Raw genomic sequence first — 15,368 nt, forward strand, 5'->3', positions numbered from 1 at the left:
AGAAAGAATAAAGAAGCATAACTTAACCTCACTAAAAGAACCTGAGTATGTGTGACCTAGGGGTGCCCTCCCTGGACTATTCTAGAGCAAATAAACCAGACTGGGGGGAAGGTATTGGTGGGGATTATTTGTCCTGTGTCTGCGTAGGTGGAGTCAAGACCAACTCCTGAGACAGCAGGTGAGCTGCTCCTTCCCAAGCAGGGTGGAAGTCTGGAGATTTTGTACAGAGGCCAAATACAGAGATGAAAAGCAGAGTGAATCAAAGCCAGTAAAAAGAAGCTATAAACTAGCTTCTACCATGTGGGAACCTTTCCGAAGAGGCTTTCTCTCTTCTGTTGCTGTTTTTGGATTCTGGAAACAGTCCTATCAGGCATCCTTTTGAAATGGTTTTCTTCTTAGAGGCAATTCTTACCAGTTATTCATAACCATTCAGTGATTCACAAACCACCTTCCATTTATTATGAGTTGATGTTACAGTGTGAGGAAGGGACAAGGCAGTGAGGGAAGCCCCATGTCCCTACTCTAAAAGCTTCGTTTTCTTTAAATGTGGCAGTTACCTTGCCAGGGCGGAGCAGGGGGGGAGGGGAGTCATTTTGCTTCTGTCCTCTCCCAGGGCTGAGTCCAGCTGGTCCAGGAGCACTGGGTGGGGGGGGGGGGGGGGGCACCATTGCCTGAGGCAAAGGAGAAATGTATGTTTGCCCTCACTCATTTAAAAAAAAAAGTCCAGCAAAAGGATTGGCAATTGAAATTCAAACTTAACTTTCTCCCAAATACAATGAAGTTCCCACTTACTCAACTTCCACATATGTATTTATATAATGAGACCGTCTATAGGTCTATCATTTTTATTTACACCCTAAGAAATTGTCCTTATTGTCATGGAGTTTTTAGTTTCCAGTTCCTCAATGGGGAAGAATAAATCTATAGGGACTTAATTATAAGTCCTCTTCTAGGGTTATTTTTCAATATCTGTGGAGAGGAGCTGGGCCCAGGAAAACCTCACTGCCTTTTTTTTTTTTCCCCTTTTTCTGAATGGAAAAGTTCTGATTACTTACACAAAATCAAATCAACAAGTACCTAAGTGCCCCTTTACTTTTTCAAATGTTAAGCTTCAGTTTCTAATCCACAGAAAGTCCTCCCCTTCTGAAACTCCCACAGTTACTTTTCTAAACAGCTTCATTTGAATGGTTCCCTTTAGCTGCTTGCTTTAATGGGTCTGTGAACTTCTGAAGATTCAGTTATGCAAAAGAGGTTTCAAGTGCTGTCTTCAAAAGAGGGGAAAGCCAGAAATGGATGTGAAAGAAAGCCATTTGCACCACTGAGGCTGTTTCTGGAGAAAGATGACCTTCCTCTTGTCTTCATTAGAGACTAATATAATTCCATTTAGTCATGATCTGTCAGACTTAGAGCTTGTCCTTTGCGATTAATTGGGCTCAGCCAAAACTCAGCCGGCCGCAGAGGTGACCAAAGAATCAATTTTCAGATGTCCTTTTAGGCCACGTGATAATCATAGCTAACAGTGGGATTTTGCAGGCTGCTACAGGGCTTTTACCCTCTTGTTGGGAATATTGAGAAATTTGATCCTTAAAACAACTGGCTGGTGATAAGAATAGTAGCAAATATTTACTGAATGGTTACACTGTGTCAAGCCCTGGTTGCAAAGTTTACATGTATTAACTCTTGATCCACGCAGCGGTCCTCTGGGTCTGTGTTGGGATCCCGTCTAATCCCCTCACATGAGAGAACTGAGGTCCTGTGGCTGAGAGATGGCTCAGCAGGGATTTGAACCCAGGGAACAAGTTTCCAGGCTCCACACCTTAACCACTATAGGACAATCTTACTACTTCCCCACCAGGGTGATCGTCCTGCCCATTTCAGTTGGGAAAGCAGAGACCCACAGCCTATTTCTTGTGGCTCACACAGTTAATAGGGAGTGCAGGATAAAGAGTTAAAACTCAGGTGTTCATTTCAAGTCCTGCACACACCTACGTGTTACACCACCTCCCTTTGCTTGTCCTTCTGACCCAAGCAACTCTGGGATGAACAGTTTGTCTTTGGAGAGCCCTAGGACAAGCGTGCACTCACCTCAGGTACAAAATTTAAGGGGTCTCCAAAACCCTCAGTAATCTAAAAAATATTTCATAGCTATTATTTTAATAAAAACGGATACAAAAATCCATGATGAATAAGATTAAAAAAGTACAGGTTAGTCCCTCCCAATTCCTTTTCAAGCCCTTTCCCCAATTCTAGCAAATTTCCCAATTCCTTCATGCCTTGCTCTTGAAGAAATACCTGAAAGTCTTGAAATAGAACTCATTAATTCCTGGGGTATTTACATTTAATACCTGAAGTGTAAAGGCATTAGATTTGGTGAGAATTGCCAGAACTGGGGAAAGGGCTTGACAAGAACTTGGGAGGGACAGAGCCTGTCTTTATTTAAATTTTTGGTATCCTGTTCATCATGAATTTTTATATTTTTGATATTTTTAAAATATTATTTATCTGATTACTGAGGTTTTTTGGCAAGCCCTTAAATTTTGTCGCATTTAGTACATGATCTGGAAGCCAGTGGACATGAACCACTTTGAAAATCAGAAAAACAACCAAATAGGAGGTTTCAAATGGTGGGGCAGGAAGGCAGCAAGACCCAGGGTGTGTGTGTTGGGGGGAGGGGGGCAGGTGTCTGAGGTATGAGCAGCACTCTGGCAGGCTCCCAGGAAGGGATCGACACACACTTGCATGACAGTTCTGTGAGGTAGGATGTCTCCTAGAAATTCAATAAGTTGCCCAAAGCCAGGCAGCTAGCAAATGGTGAGCCCAGATTTGAATCTGCTTTTTCTCTGGATTGCAAAGCCTGAGCAGCGGTCTCTCTTTCTGCCATGAATCAGGAATAAACAGAGCATGGGAATGGTGTACAGACTACTCAGTACGTGTAATGAAATGCCATTTCATGGCTTTCAAATACAGAGAAAACCCAAGAGAGACCAATGCATTCTTTAGGAATAAATAATACATAAAATAATTTTGAATCTCCATCTTCATTCTTTCAACTTGAAGTATCGTTGAGGAACACGAACCGCACATATTTAAGTGCAAACTCTGGTATGTGTCAACACCTGGGAAATGAGAGCCACGTGACGCTAAAGCTTTCATCACCTCCCAAAGTTTCCTTGGGTCCTTTTGTAATCCCTGTCTCCTTCTGTCCCTGTCTCCAAGCAGCCACTGCTGTGCTGTCCATCACCGGGCTTTTGTTTACATTGCCCAGTAGTCCGTATAAATGGATTCATCTGGTAGGACTCCCTTTCACTGGCCTTCTTGTGGCATGACTGTCTGAAGATTTAGCCCTGCTCTTGGATATCTCAGCTGTTCTCCCCTTTTTACTGCTGAGTAGTATTCCATTATGTGGCTAGAAGACAATTTGTTTATGCATTTACCGGCTAGTGGTGGTTTTCGGTATCTTAAATTTCTTATGTACATAAATAGATTTTAAGATACTTGAACCTGTTTAAAAATGATATGTTCTCCCTGAACTCCTAATTCCCCTGATATGGCAGGGGCAGGGCTGTGTGTTCACCTGCTGCTTTGCGTTCCCTCCTGGAAACACGGACCATACACTTGTCATGCCTTTACATGCAGATAGGGCCCTATGGCTAATTTTGGCCAAAGCAGTGTGAGCGGAGGAGGCGAGTGGTATTTTCCAGAGAGGCGGCAAGAAGCCTCCGTGCAACTCTTCGGTTTCTCTTCCCCTCAGGCAGGGAGAGTGGAGGCCATGATGAACTGGTGGTGGAACTACCCCATAGGAACAGGGGGGCCCACCGAGTCACGGGATAGAAGCAGCTGCCATAGGGAGCTGGTCACCCTACGGGGCACTACCCACCATGAGAAATAACGTCTTCTGTGATGCAGGGTTGTTCCCACAGCCGAAGCCTGGCCTTTCCTTACTAATGCACTTGAACTTGGCAACATGATGTTGCCCTTTATAGACTTAACAAGACTAAATTTCTGCCAAGGCTGAATGAGAGTTTTACTATTTAGAGTTGTTTAAGAAATCAACTAATATGGTCCAGCGACAGACCACCTTTCCCTCTGGTGCACGGGAAAGAGATCTACGTATTCAGAAGAGGAGCATGGGGGGAGGCAGTAAAGAAGGGAAAGAAAAAAAACCCATTTATTTCTCTTGTTCATGTACCAGCAACTCACCTACGTTAACTTATTTAATTGTCACAACTCTAAAGAGATATTTATGGTCTCCTTTTTACAAAGAAAAAACTTCACAAAGACACAAAGAGATTCCCAAGGTTACACAGCTGGTAGGTAGCCGTTGAGGACTGAAAATCTAGGTCTGCCTCACTCCCAGCTGCCTAAGGACTCGTCCCATTGGCTTGGGAAACACAGGAAGATGGGAGAAAAAGAAATCCTGCCTGACATCCCAGCCAGCCCTCGCTACAGGCTAGCTGGTGCTGGTGAAAAGTGGGTAGTCAGGCAGGAATGATCCACAGCCCAGTGATAGACAGCCTGGCACAGCACAGACTCACAGCCCCTCAGCCCCAGCCATGCTGATGCAGGCAGGCGAGGAGGTGGGGGTGTGGACAGAGCAGGCCTGGAGTCCCCAGTTTGGACCTGAGACCACCTGCTCTTACTGAGGGTAAGAGCCCGCGCAAACCCTGACTCCCTGAAAGTAAAGTGGGGGGTGATGTATGGAAAGCGCGTGGAGAACCCTGATGGGCTATGTCAGTGTGGGCTTGTCTCAGTCTTTATGGGTGCTGGGTGACCCAGCACATGACCATACAAGGCCTGTAGGCCTGAGAGATGGTCTCCGGGCTCCCCTTCAAAGAGCCATACTGACGTGATGTTGCTGTTGAAGGAGACCCTGTTCTCTGTTCTGATCACTTGTTAAGTTCGCCTTGTGCAAATGTCGGGTCTCCCGCTGTTATCGGTAAGAAAACACTTGTGAGAATCCTAGTGGCTCAAGCCTCTTGGAGCCTGAGAACCACTTCATCCCAATGCTCAGGAGAGTTGTGTCTCCTAGTTAAACTTCTCTCCCAAACACTGTGGGAGTGGCAGTCAGGCCAGGCACAAAGGCCCTTCTGTGCTCTCCCAGACTGAAGATTTGTCCATTTTTGGAGATGAGGTACCCCTTAGAGCTTGGGAGGGAGCACTGTTTTCGTCAGCCGTGAAGCGGTCCCCACTCTTCTGCGCTGGGGGTATCCCCAGCCCGGGTAGAGACACTGAGTGAAATAGGTTACGATCAGCAATTAAACACAGTCCATTCATGGGACTCGAGCCATGGCTGTATTACATAATGTTAAATACATGGACGTGCTGCCTTAGTCGGTTAAAATGGTTCAACCTATTATATTTTATCACTTGACACATTCCAGGAAGGAAAGTGTTCGCTCGGTAACTTTTAACATTTCTTTGCCTGTCCTTCCCTGGTTTTTTCTTTAAAAGCATCTGGTATGAGCAAAAAGGTAGATGCAATAAAAATGCACCCCTTAAATAAGCTTCATCTTCTTAATAAATACAGTGTATTTTTTTCATATTAGACATATGGAACTTGCTAGGAGCTGGGTGGGAAAAGGCATACAAAGAAGATTGGTAGGTTGCTTTATTAAATAATCTGAAAAAATTAGGAGAAACTAAAATTAAAGATCGCCTCCTCCCCCCAGAACCCTACTCTGCCCTATCCGTATAATAGAACTAAAGATATTTAATTACGTGATAAAGGTCCTGGTCTTTGGATGTTGTTATTGGGTATTACCCCATAGAAACAAATCATTGCTCAATTACAAATGTATTGAAGCATAAACTGGTTTATTAAGGCTGTGATTATTCAAGGGTGGTTTCTGAAGATGCTGGCACCTTGATAGGTTCATTTTCATGGCCTCTCACTCTTTCCTCCGTGGCGCCTCTAAGCCATGCAAGTAGTTAGCATATCCACGTACTTAATAACAAATTATTGGATCTATTATATACTTAAGTCCTTCACTATGACCATGTAATTAGATCCCTGGGTCCTTTAAAGGAAAGGCGCTTCTTATAAATAGAGCTACAGCAATAAAAGAGCGTTGGTGGGCCTGCCGGCATGTTGTACATTTATAGTGTGTGTCCCGGTACCGAGCGGGCCCTCGAGAGATGCCGGTGTTGATGATGGGCCGTAATTGGAGTCACCCAGCCTTGCTGTAGATCGGCATAAAAGGATTTTAAGTATAAATTGATGACATTTTAAGAAACTGAGATAAAAAAACAGCATACTTTTATACTTGCTGCTATAGAAAAGCCCTGATCACAACGTCCTAAGGGTAAGGAAAAGAGAGCACAGGCTTGGACCCACCTGCTAAGTGGAAAGGAAGGGAGAAAGTAGGTGAAAGCTTCAGCTGACAACAGACTGTAGGAAACAAAGCTCTGTGGGACCTGTGTGAACAAATGCTGCTTAAGTACATGACGTTGGGGCATAGAAGCAGAGAGGTGCCCTCTAGGCTCTGGGGCCCCCACCGTGGCCTTGTCACTCACAGCGTCAGGCAGTGCGGCCAGAACATGTGCCCCACCTCATTCAGCTCCTCGTCTTCTTACCGTTTTCCCTTCTCATTCCTTTCCTTCCATCCCCGACTCCAGCCCAATTTCTTGATTAAGATCCCGTAACTATTGTGCACTGACTTCCAACTGGCAAACCTCAGACTTGATTTCATTAGTCATTTTCGAAGTTCCGTAGTTCTAAGTAATACTTTCTATTTGCTTGAAGACCATTTTTAGACGAAACAGAGTAAAAACGTTAACATGCCTACCACCCAGGGTGAACAAGTGAATGTTGACATTTTGTCATTAAAATAAATAAAAGCAAAGGAACAAATATTACAGATCCAAGGAAACACTGCTTTCTCTCTCTCCATGCCCCAGACAAATATTACAGATCCAAGGAAACCCTGCTTTCTCTCTCTCCATGCCCCAGGCATGCTCGATCCTGAACCCTGTGTCCCCTCGTTCCTGTTGTAGACTGTGTGGATATGTGTTTAAACAGGCTACAGTACTGCGAGGTTATCATTTTACATGAATGGACATCCTTCCAGGGGCTGCTGGGGTCACTCCGCTGTGAACTGGAGCCCCACGAGCGCAAACAGGCTTTGTTCACTCCTGGGTTTGCCCTGTAGGGTTTCACCGTGTGTGCATTCCTCCGTGTATTTATTCCCAACTTGATGGCCGGTCAGGTTCTTTCCAATGCGTGGATAGCTCCGACAAGGCTGTGATTTCCTAGAGTGCAGGTAGATTCGCCCTTTCTAGGTCTTGGCAAATAGCTCTGCAGAGTGCGGCGGATCCACACGCCTGCCAGCGCGTGAGCTCTCCCGTTTTCCCACATCCTCTCACTTGGTTTTGTCCGGCTTTTTTATTTCTGCTCATCAGATGGGAGCTCTTTGGGGTTTTAAATCTCATTAGTTTCCCTGATGATCAAGGAGGTTGAGTACACCCTTGCTGGGATTGTTGGCCTTCCAGACGTCGTCTTCTGTGCACTTCCTGTCCCTGTTTTTTGCTGTTTTTCTGTTGGTTTGTCTTTTTCTAATTTATAATTCTTCGCATACCCTGAAAGTGATCCTTTGTCTGCCTCATTCATTGCAAGTATCTTCTTCTTGTCTGCTATTAGCCTTTTTTTTTTTTTTTTAAAGATTTTATTTATTTATTTGACAGAGATAGAGACAGCCAGCGAGAGAGGGAACACAAGCAGGGGGAGTGGGAGAGGAAGAAGCAGGCTCACAGCAGAGGAGCCTGATGTGGGACTTGATCCCATAACGCCAGGATCACGCCCTGAGCTGAAGGCAGACGCCTAACCGCTGTGCCACCCAGGCGTCCCTGCTATTAGCCTTTTAATGCTTTTATGGTGTTGCTGTAGTACAGGCGGTTTTCTGATGAACTCGGATGTATCCACTTTTTAATTTGAGCTCTGCTTTTCATGTCATCACTAAGAGATTTTTGCCTGTCCCTAAGGTTATAAAAATATTTTAAAGTTTTGCTTTTCACATATAGGTGTTCAGTCACATCAGGATGGGTAAGGTGGAGATCTAATTTTACGTTTTTCTGTTTTTCTGTTTCCATTTTTCTCACTGGGATCGCAAGCTTTCCCAGCGTCGTTGATTCGTAGGGACATTGCTGCCCCATCCTGAGCCCCCCGTGTACGTAAGATGGTTTCCCAGCTCTCTATTTAGTATCAATTTTTGTACTTTTTCCCCACCTTTTCTGGGATATATTAAGTCTATGAAATGGTTATTTGGGTTTATTAAAATTTACATGGAAAGCTGTAAGTAATTTTGGGGGGCCTCAGGAAAGAGCAGTGAGGAAAGCCGGGGCTGACTTTCTCCACAGATGGAGTTCAGAAAACTCACAATACAACACAGCACTAGATTAGGAGGGGTTGAGAGTGGGAGAAAAGAAGTCCAGTTTGTCGAGCACCTAAAATGTGCCGGCTATATTCTGGGGCTTAGCCTATTAACTCATTTCAGATTGTCAGTAGCCCTTTGACTTAAGTTTTATTTTTGTACTCACTTTATAGATGAGGAAAACAAGAGATGCAGGGCAGTTTCATAACTTGCTCAAAGTCACATAGTGATTGAGTAGCAGAATTGGGACTGACCCTTTAGCCTGTCTGTCTCCAAGGACCTTGACCTCTCTACTTGGCCAGAAAAGTTAAAGAATGAGCTGCTAGGCCAGGCCACCTCAGCTAGGAGGAGTCCCATCACCCCATTTCACACTACCTCTTGAGCTCAGGGCTGGGACTAAAATGCACTCTTTTGCTGAGCTTTTGTTACTATGTGTCAGGTCATTTGCCTACGTTATCCTATTACCTTACATCAATCCTGCGCAGTAGGACTTACTACACTTGCAGAAGAGAAGCCTGAGCTGTGGAGACGTGAGCATTCTCCTAAATGCTACTAAGATATACTGCCAGGGCTGCAGACAGCCTATATGCCTTTGTGTACAGGAGCTAAAACTCTCGAACAGCTCCGACCCCCCTCCCCTCCCCCAGGGTAGACACAGCCCAATGTAAGGGGCTTGGCTGACCGAGTGCAGGAGGCTTCAGCCCCAGGAGCCCCTCCACACGATGGCCTCGTGCAACCGCAGCCTGCAGATTGGAACACAGAGACCCTGAGAAGGGCTTGACCTTAGGTTGGTCTGACTCCAACAACAGGTTCTAGTTTTCTTATGTCCCATTGTTTTAGACCAGTGCCTCAGAAACTTTCATGGTTCCAGACCATTTGGCTGAGACAAAAGTCTCCAAAGGCCCATGCGTTTCAGCCTCCCAGTGAAACAGCAACCAGGTTAAGAGCAAGAAATTATTATTTGTGTGTAGATGTGTATGTTTTATTTAGCTGTAGCCGTGGTTCATTCATAGTTGAACCACAATGCATGTGACATATAAAATCTATTCATTAGAAAAAAAAAAGTGGGGCGCTTGGGTGGCTCAGTCAGTTGAGCTTCTGACTCTTGATTTTGGCTCAAGTTGTGATCTCAGGGTCCTGAGAGTATCCCTGTGTTCGGAGCTCTGCACTCAGTGGGGAGTCTGCTTCTTTCCCTCTTCCTTTCCCTCTGCCCCTCTCCATGCACTGGCATGAGAGTTCTCTCTAAAAATAAACAAAATCTTAAAAAAAAAAAAAAAAAAGGGAAGAAAAAAATTAGTCAAATTAGTGATGCCAAATGTTGTCATAGCTGGAACTCTTAGAAGAAGACAAAGAGTTTTCTGCATACTCCAGTATGGTTCTAATTTTAAGATTATAGATGACTAGTAAGTGGGGCTGAGTGGTACATAAAAATAGAAATCGCTGAAAGGAGTTGAATTTTTGGATTAACTCACAGTCATGGGAGATCTTACTTAGAGAATCACTTCTTTAAACAAAAGAAAAGTCCGATTACATGGGGTTTCTCCAAATTTCCAGTAGAAATCCTAGTTTGGGAATATTCTGGAGCATTTTTACCAGCTGCATACTTGAGCAATTCCCCATTCTTCTTCTCTAAACTGTCCACATGACCGTAGTTTACCTAGGCTCACACGCTGCAGACACAAATCCAAAATGACCACTGCCTGCTCACGTATTTCAAAAGAGATAATCTGAACCTAGAACTGGAAGGGGCTAGGAGGACCAGAATCAAATTATCCAAGAAGGAATGATAAAACAGTTGTTATAATTGTGCCAGAAATATGATAAGCTAGAAGGACTGGAGACAAATGACTTTATTGAAGTTCTAGAAGGAAAAAATGGATTCCACGTGTCCTAAATCCAGATATTGTTCTCAAAAGACCATGCTTAATAGCTGAATGAAACAAAGAACAAAATAATACCCTTTAGGGAGAAATAGAGAAGCCGAAACCAGTAACTGCCTACTCTACATTTATGACTTTTCCCAACTGAGCAGCCATGGGCTCAAACTTAATCTAAGTTAAGTCGTTTGCTTTCACATTTGCTTTTTACGTGGCCTCATGTCAGCAACCATAGCTAATTTCTTCAGGTCAGTACCTGTCCTTGAGGTCATCCCTTAATGAAAAGGGCAGCAAAATGACAAACTCTGCTTTACCCAAAGAAGTGACTATGTCATTTGATTTATTTTATACATATATTTGAGGGGGAGAGAGCACACGAACGGGGGAGTGGCAGGGGCAGGGGCAGAGGCAGAAGGAGAGGGAGAAGCAGATTCCTGCTGAGCAGGGAGCCTGATGTGGGGGCTTGATCCCAAGACCCTGAGGTCATGACCTGAGCCGAATGCAGACGCTTAACCGACTGAGCCACCCAGGTGCCCCTCATTTGCTTTTCAAAGAGGGGATCACATCCTACTTTTCTTCGGTCCCCCCTGTGACCAGGACGAAAGCAAAGTGGCTCCTGAGTTCAGTGATTCAGATGTCCTGTGATGCTAAATTCAGTCCTCAATGATTCCCTTCTTTTTGGACTGAGCGCCACCAATTTTGTTCTTAGGAATAAATGTCCCCTTTCCTGGTTCTTTTTTTGCTGCTGCTGGTTTTCCTCTGGTTGCATTTTCCAACTCCGTCTATGTCCCAGCTGTGTTCTCAACAATACCTCAACTTGATGGGACTTGGCACTTATTTCTTTTAGTCACTGGTGTGTTATGAATCAAGCTTGTGAAAACCGCTTCCTTGGAAATTGTTAACATGGTCTCATTCCACAGGCAGAATCGTGCAGCCCCTTGCTATCCTCATCCGTAGGAAAGCACCCCGAAGTTCCAAATGGCCTTTTATTAAAGAGTCTGGAATAGGTTCCCAGCAATGGGTACTAAAATTGGTATTTCCATTAGGCAGAAGAGATGAGAAAATATTTCTTCTTTTATCTTGCCCCTACTCCGGAACCCCAGCTCACCAAAGGTACCAAAGAAGTAAAATCTAATTCATTTCGATTAACGTAAACAACTAGGAGTTTTACTGTTTTGGCTCAAGAAATCCTCCCATTAAACAGTAAACAGGCCAAATAAGGAAATGATTCATCTTGCCAAGTTCACGGAGCATAATTTTGTTGGCAAGTGTTATCTGACACGGAATAATAGAATTTCAGCGTTGGAAGAGATTTGAAAAGTCATCTAGTCGAACCATCCAGTGGACGCTCCAATGTCCTTTATGCACCAGTGGCTCTAGAACCTGGCTGCACATCACAATGATTGAAGGCACTTGTTCAAACTAAACTCATTTGGCCTCACCCCAGTGAGATTCCGATTCAAGAGGCCTGGGTGGACCTGTTTATCTTGAACAACACCCAGGTGACCCTGGTGCAGCCACTCCACGGAATAGTGTTCCAGAACCACCACTCAGCATCACAGTGCTTGGAGTCTGCAACGTGTCGGCCTCTGCTTGGTTCTCTCCCACACCTGGCCCTCTCTGCCTTCCAAAGTAGCTGACTGGGGCAGCTCTGACTGTTGAAACATTCTTCCTTTGTCTCAGTGGAAATCCTTCTCCTCATAGCTTCTTCCTCCACTCTGCTCTCCCCGCTCTGAGCTACACGGAGGTCAGCTGACCACCGCTGAGCCTTCAGATACTTGAAAATGGTGTTCACGCTCTGTCTTGAGAGTTCTTCTCCAAACTAAACCCCTCTCACTCCTGTAATAGTTGCTGTGTGGCTCGGTTCTGACCTTCTCCCCAGTGGGTTTCCTCTTTTGGGGGGCCCCTACTTTTGGGTTTTAGAATTCAGCAGACAGAAATGTCTAATCTAAGTTCTTCCTCTCACTAGCTGGGTGGTTTGGGCACTTGGTGATCTTTAGCCTTTGTGAACCTACACTTGGTCATCCATGAAGTGATGACACAGCTCCTTGGTCAGGGCGGTGGTGGGGTCCAGCACAGAGCCTGTCCCCCAGCTGGCCTCACAGGCAGCCCCCTTCTACCTCCTGGTGTGTCTGTCTTTCTCTTGGAATGCAGTGTTGAAAGTAGCACCATGAAATAGAAATGGAATGTGAGCCAACTATGTAATTTTAAATTTTGTGGTCACCACATTGAAAGAGTGAACAACCGGGTGACATTCATTTTCATATCTCCTAATTAATCCAATGTACCTAAAGTTTGTTAACCTATGATCTATAATGAGATATTTTACGGCTTTTTTTTCCCCACACTAAATCTTCAAAATCTGGTGCGTGTTTTACTGTCATTGCACATCTTAATTCGGGCAAGCTTCACTTCAAGCGCTCAAAGGCGACGTGTGTCGGACAGTGCAGGTTTAGGGGTGTATCTGTTCCTACACTGGGCTTGCGACCCTCCCACTAGCAAGAACTCACTCCTTCTGCTTCTGCCCTTGAAAAATTTTCCTGTCTCAAGGTTAATCTGTGGTCCAAAGCCTGTCACATCTGTTTTTAAATCCTGAGCTATTCAGTTCTTCAGGGGTTATGACTTGAGCACCAATATAGACTAAGAACTGGGGACACCGGTTCTTGCCCTCAGAACATTTGAATCTAGTCAAGAAATATATCCATAGAACTGTAAAATCAAGGCAGAATTATTAGGTACATAAAAACGTAAATGTATCGTAAATGTATTTTGTTGTCTTAACCACTGACAAAATAATCCCTCTTAGAGGTGGTTTGCCATGCTCCCATGTAGGCTCCTCCCCTGCTTCACCCCTTTCCCAGATCTTTAGTATACACGCCCACAGAGATCACATGCCAATCATATCTGACTTTGGCCCAGTGGGGTTGGGGATTCCAAGAACTGGCTAAGCCAATGCAGTGCCAACATACAATTTGAGGAAGGACCCCAGAGGAAGAGGGGATGGTGAGAATATGCCTACATCCCCACCACTGCCCAAGACAGTTGCGGAACAGAAGTCACATGGAAGGCTTTGGAATTTCAGGGGGCCATGGGACAGGGATTGAGTGATCATGCTAGGCCTGTGGTTCTCAAACTTCACTGTGCATTCCAATCACTTGGGAAGTTTATAGACATCCCCAATGTCAAGATGACGCCTCAGATTATTTCATCTAAATCCCTAGGAGTGGGACCCAGGCATCAGTTTGTTCTAATGCCCCCCCCCAAGAGATTTTAGGGCAGCTAAGTTGGGGACTAATGAGCTTAAGATGTGCTTCTCGAACTTTCACATCTAATACAAGTCATCTGGGAATCTCCTTAGGACTCGGATTCGGATGCAGCAGGTCTGGGGCGGGGCTAGGACTCCAGCTTTTCTAACCTGTGGTCAGGTGGGGTCTATGTTCTGGTCTAGAAAGTAGCAAGGTCTAGATTTCGAGGGGCTGGGAGACCCGCTTATTACTGGGTTATGTGAAGCTCTCTGAGACTTCGGAGGCTGGAAAGTTGACGGACGGCTGGGAGGGCAAGAACAGGCAGGTCTCAGGGAGAAGAAACAGTAAAGCAGGAACGTGAGGGACAGGTGGGATTTTAAAAGATGGGAAGGGAAGAAAGTGCATTTCAGCAGGAAAACAACCATGTCTTGTCCCCACAGAGTCCAAACAAAAGGCACATGTTTGGAACAAGTAGCTCCCTGTGGAGGGTGGAAGCTGGCAGGGCAACCAGAGGAAAGCACTGGGCCAGGACGGCAGGTGTGGGACGCTGGCTTCAGGTGTCCTGGAAAGCCTAGCAGGTTTTTGAGTTGAAGCTCAGCCTTCTGAAAATATTTAGTGATTTCTCCCTTTGCAAACAAGGGACATCTGGGTGTGACAACGGATTGAATAAGTAGAGCCAGATGGGTTTTGAAAAATAGCAAAGTTCTGACTTGAGCTGCTGCTCCTGGAGTCGGGTGAAGGAGAAACTGACAAACCCAAAGGAGCAAACACTAACACTTACTTTTCTTGGAAAGAAAAAATGTAAGTTCTCTTATCTCCCCTGTTTCCCTATCACTCTATACCAGATCCAAAATCCTCAGCTAATGTGTCCAAGCAATTTGGCAGTCCCTGAGTTAAAGGCAAAGATCTTGTAATTTCCCCCTACGTCCCCCGAATATCAATGCCCCTGACTTCGAGCCTTGGAGCATTTTAGGATTAGAACATACCATCTTGTTCCTATCCTATCTGCCACCAGCCCTCCATGCTGGCTGCCCGTTCTCCTTCAAACCGTTGCTGAGCACACAGACCACATCCCAGTCCCTCATCATGCCCCCCACCCCACCCCGAAACCATAGGGCAGGTGTTGGCTCCTTATAAACCCTCCCCGGCTATAACCGTGACACACACAGCTTGCCTTCCGCTCTCTGTCCTACTTGTTCATGCTTGATTCATGTATAGCATAAGCTCGTCTTCTTCTTTTTCTTTTTTTGGGGGGTTTATTCACTTATTTTAGAGTGTGAGTGGGGGAGGGGCAGAGGGAGAAGGAGAGAGAGAGAATCCCAAGCAGACTCCCCACTGAGTGTGGAGCCCAACATGGGGTTCGATCCCATGACCCTGAGATCATGACCTGAGCTGAAACCAAGACTCAGACACTCAAACGACTAAGCCACCCAGGCACCCCTACAACGTAAACTTTTAATCTTTGACTTCATGGTTTCTTTGGCAGTCATCTGAACCCCAGTCCCAAGTTTGGGGAATTCCTCGCTGTACATGTCTGGAGATTCATAGAGCCCACCTCCCATCATAGCCAAAAAGGGCAAATTCTAGCTGCTTTCCTGTCTCAGCTGTGTGTTTGTTGACATGTGGCTCAGCTTAGCAAATAGATGCTCTTACCCAGGTTTTTAAATCTCAAAGTAGGAGACAAAGAAGGAGAGGAAAATACTCTTTCAAAAAATTCCTTCTCTGTGTAAGTTGATCAGAGCCAGTTTCCCCTGGCTTACAAGGTCAGGATGTTCCAGACTGTGCCAGAAAAGGGAGGCAAGGGTGCAGTCCCCAAGCCTGTGTGCTTGTGAAGTCCACACCACTCCATGCCTCCTCTTAGAGCCCCCACCAGGGTCACT

This window comes from Ursus arctos, unplaced genomic scaffold (genome assembly GCF_023065955.2).
Source record: "Ursus arctos isolate Adak ecotype North America unplaced genomic scaffold, UrsArc2.0 scaffold_20, whole genome shotgun sequence".
NCBI classification, from domain to species: domain Eukaryota; kingdom Metazoa; phylum Chordata; class Mammalia; order Carnivora; family Ursidae; genus Ursus; species Ursus arctos.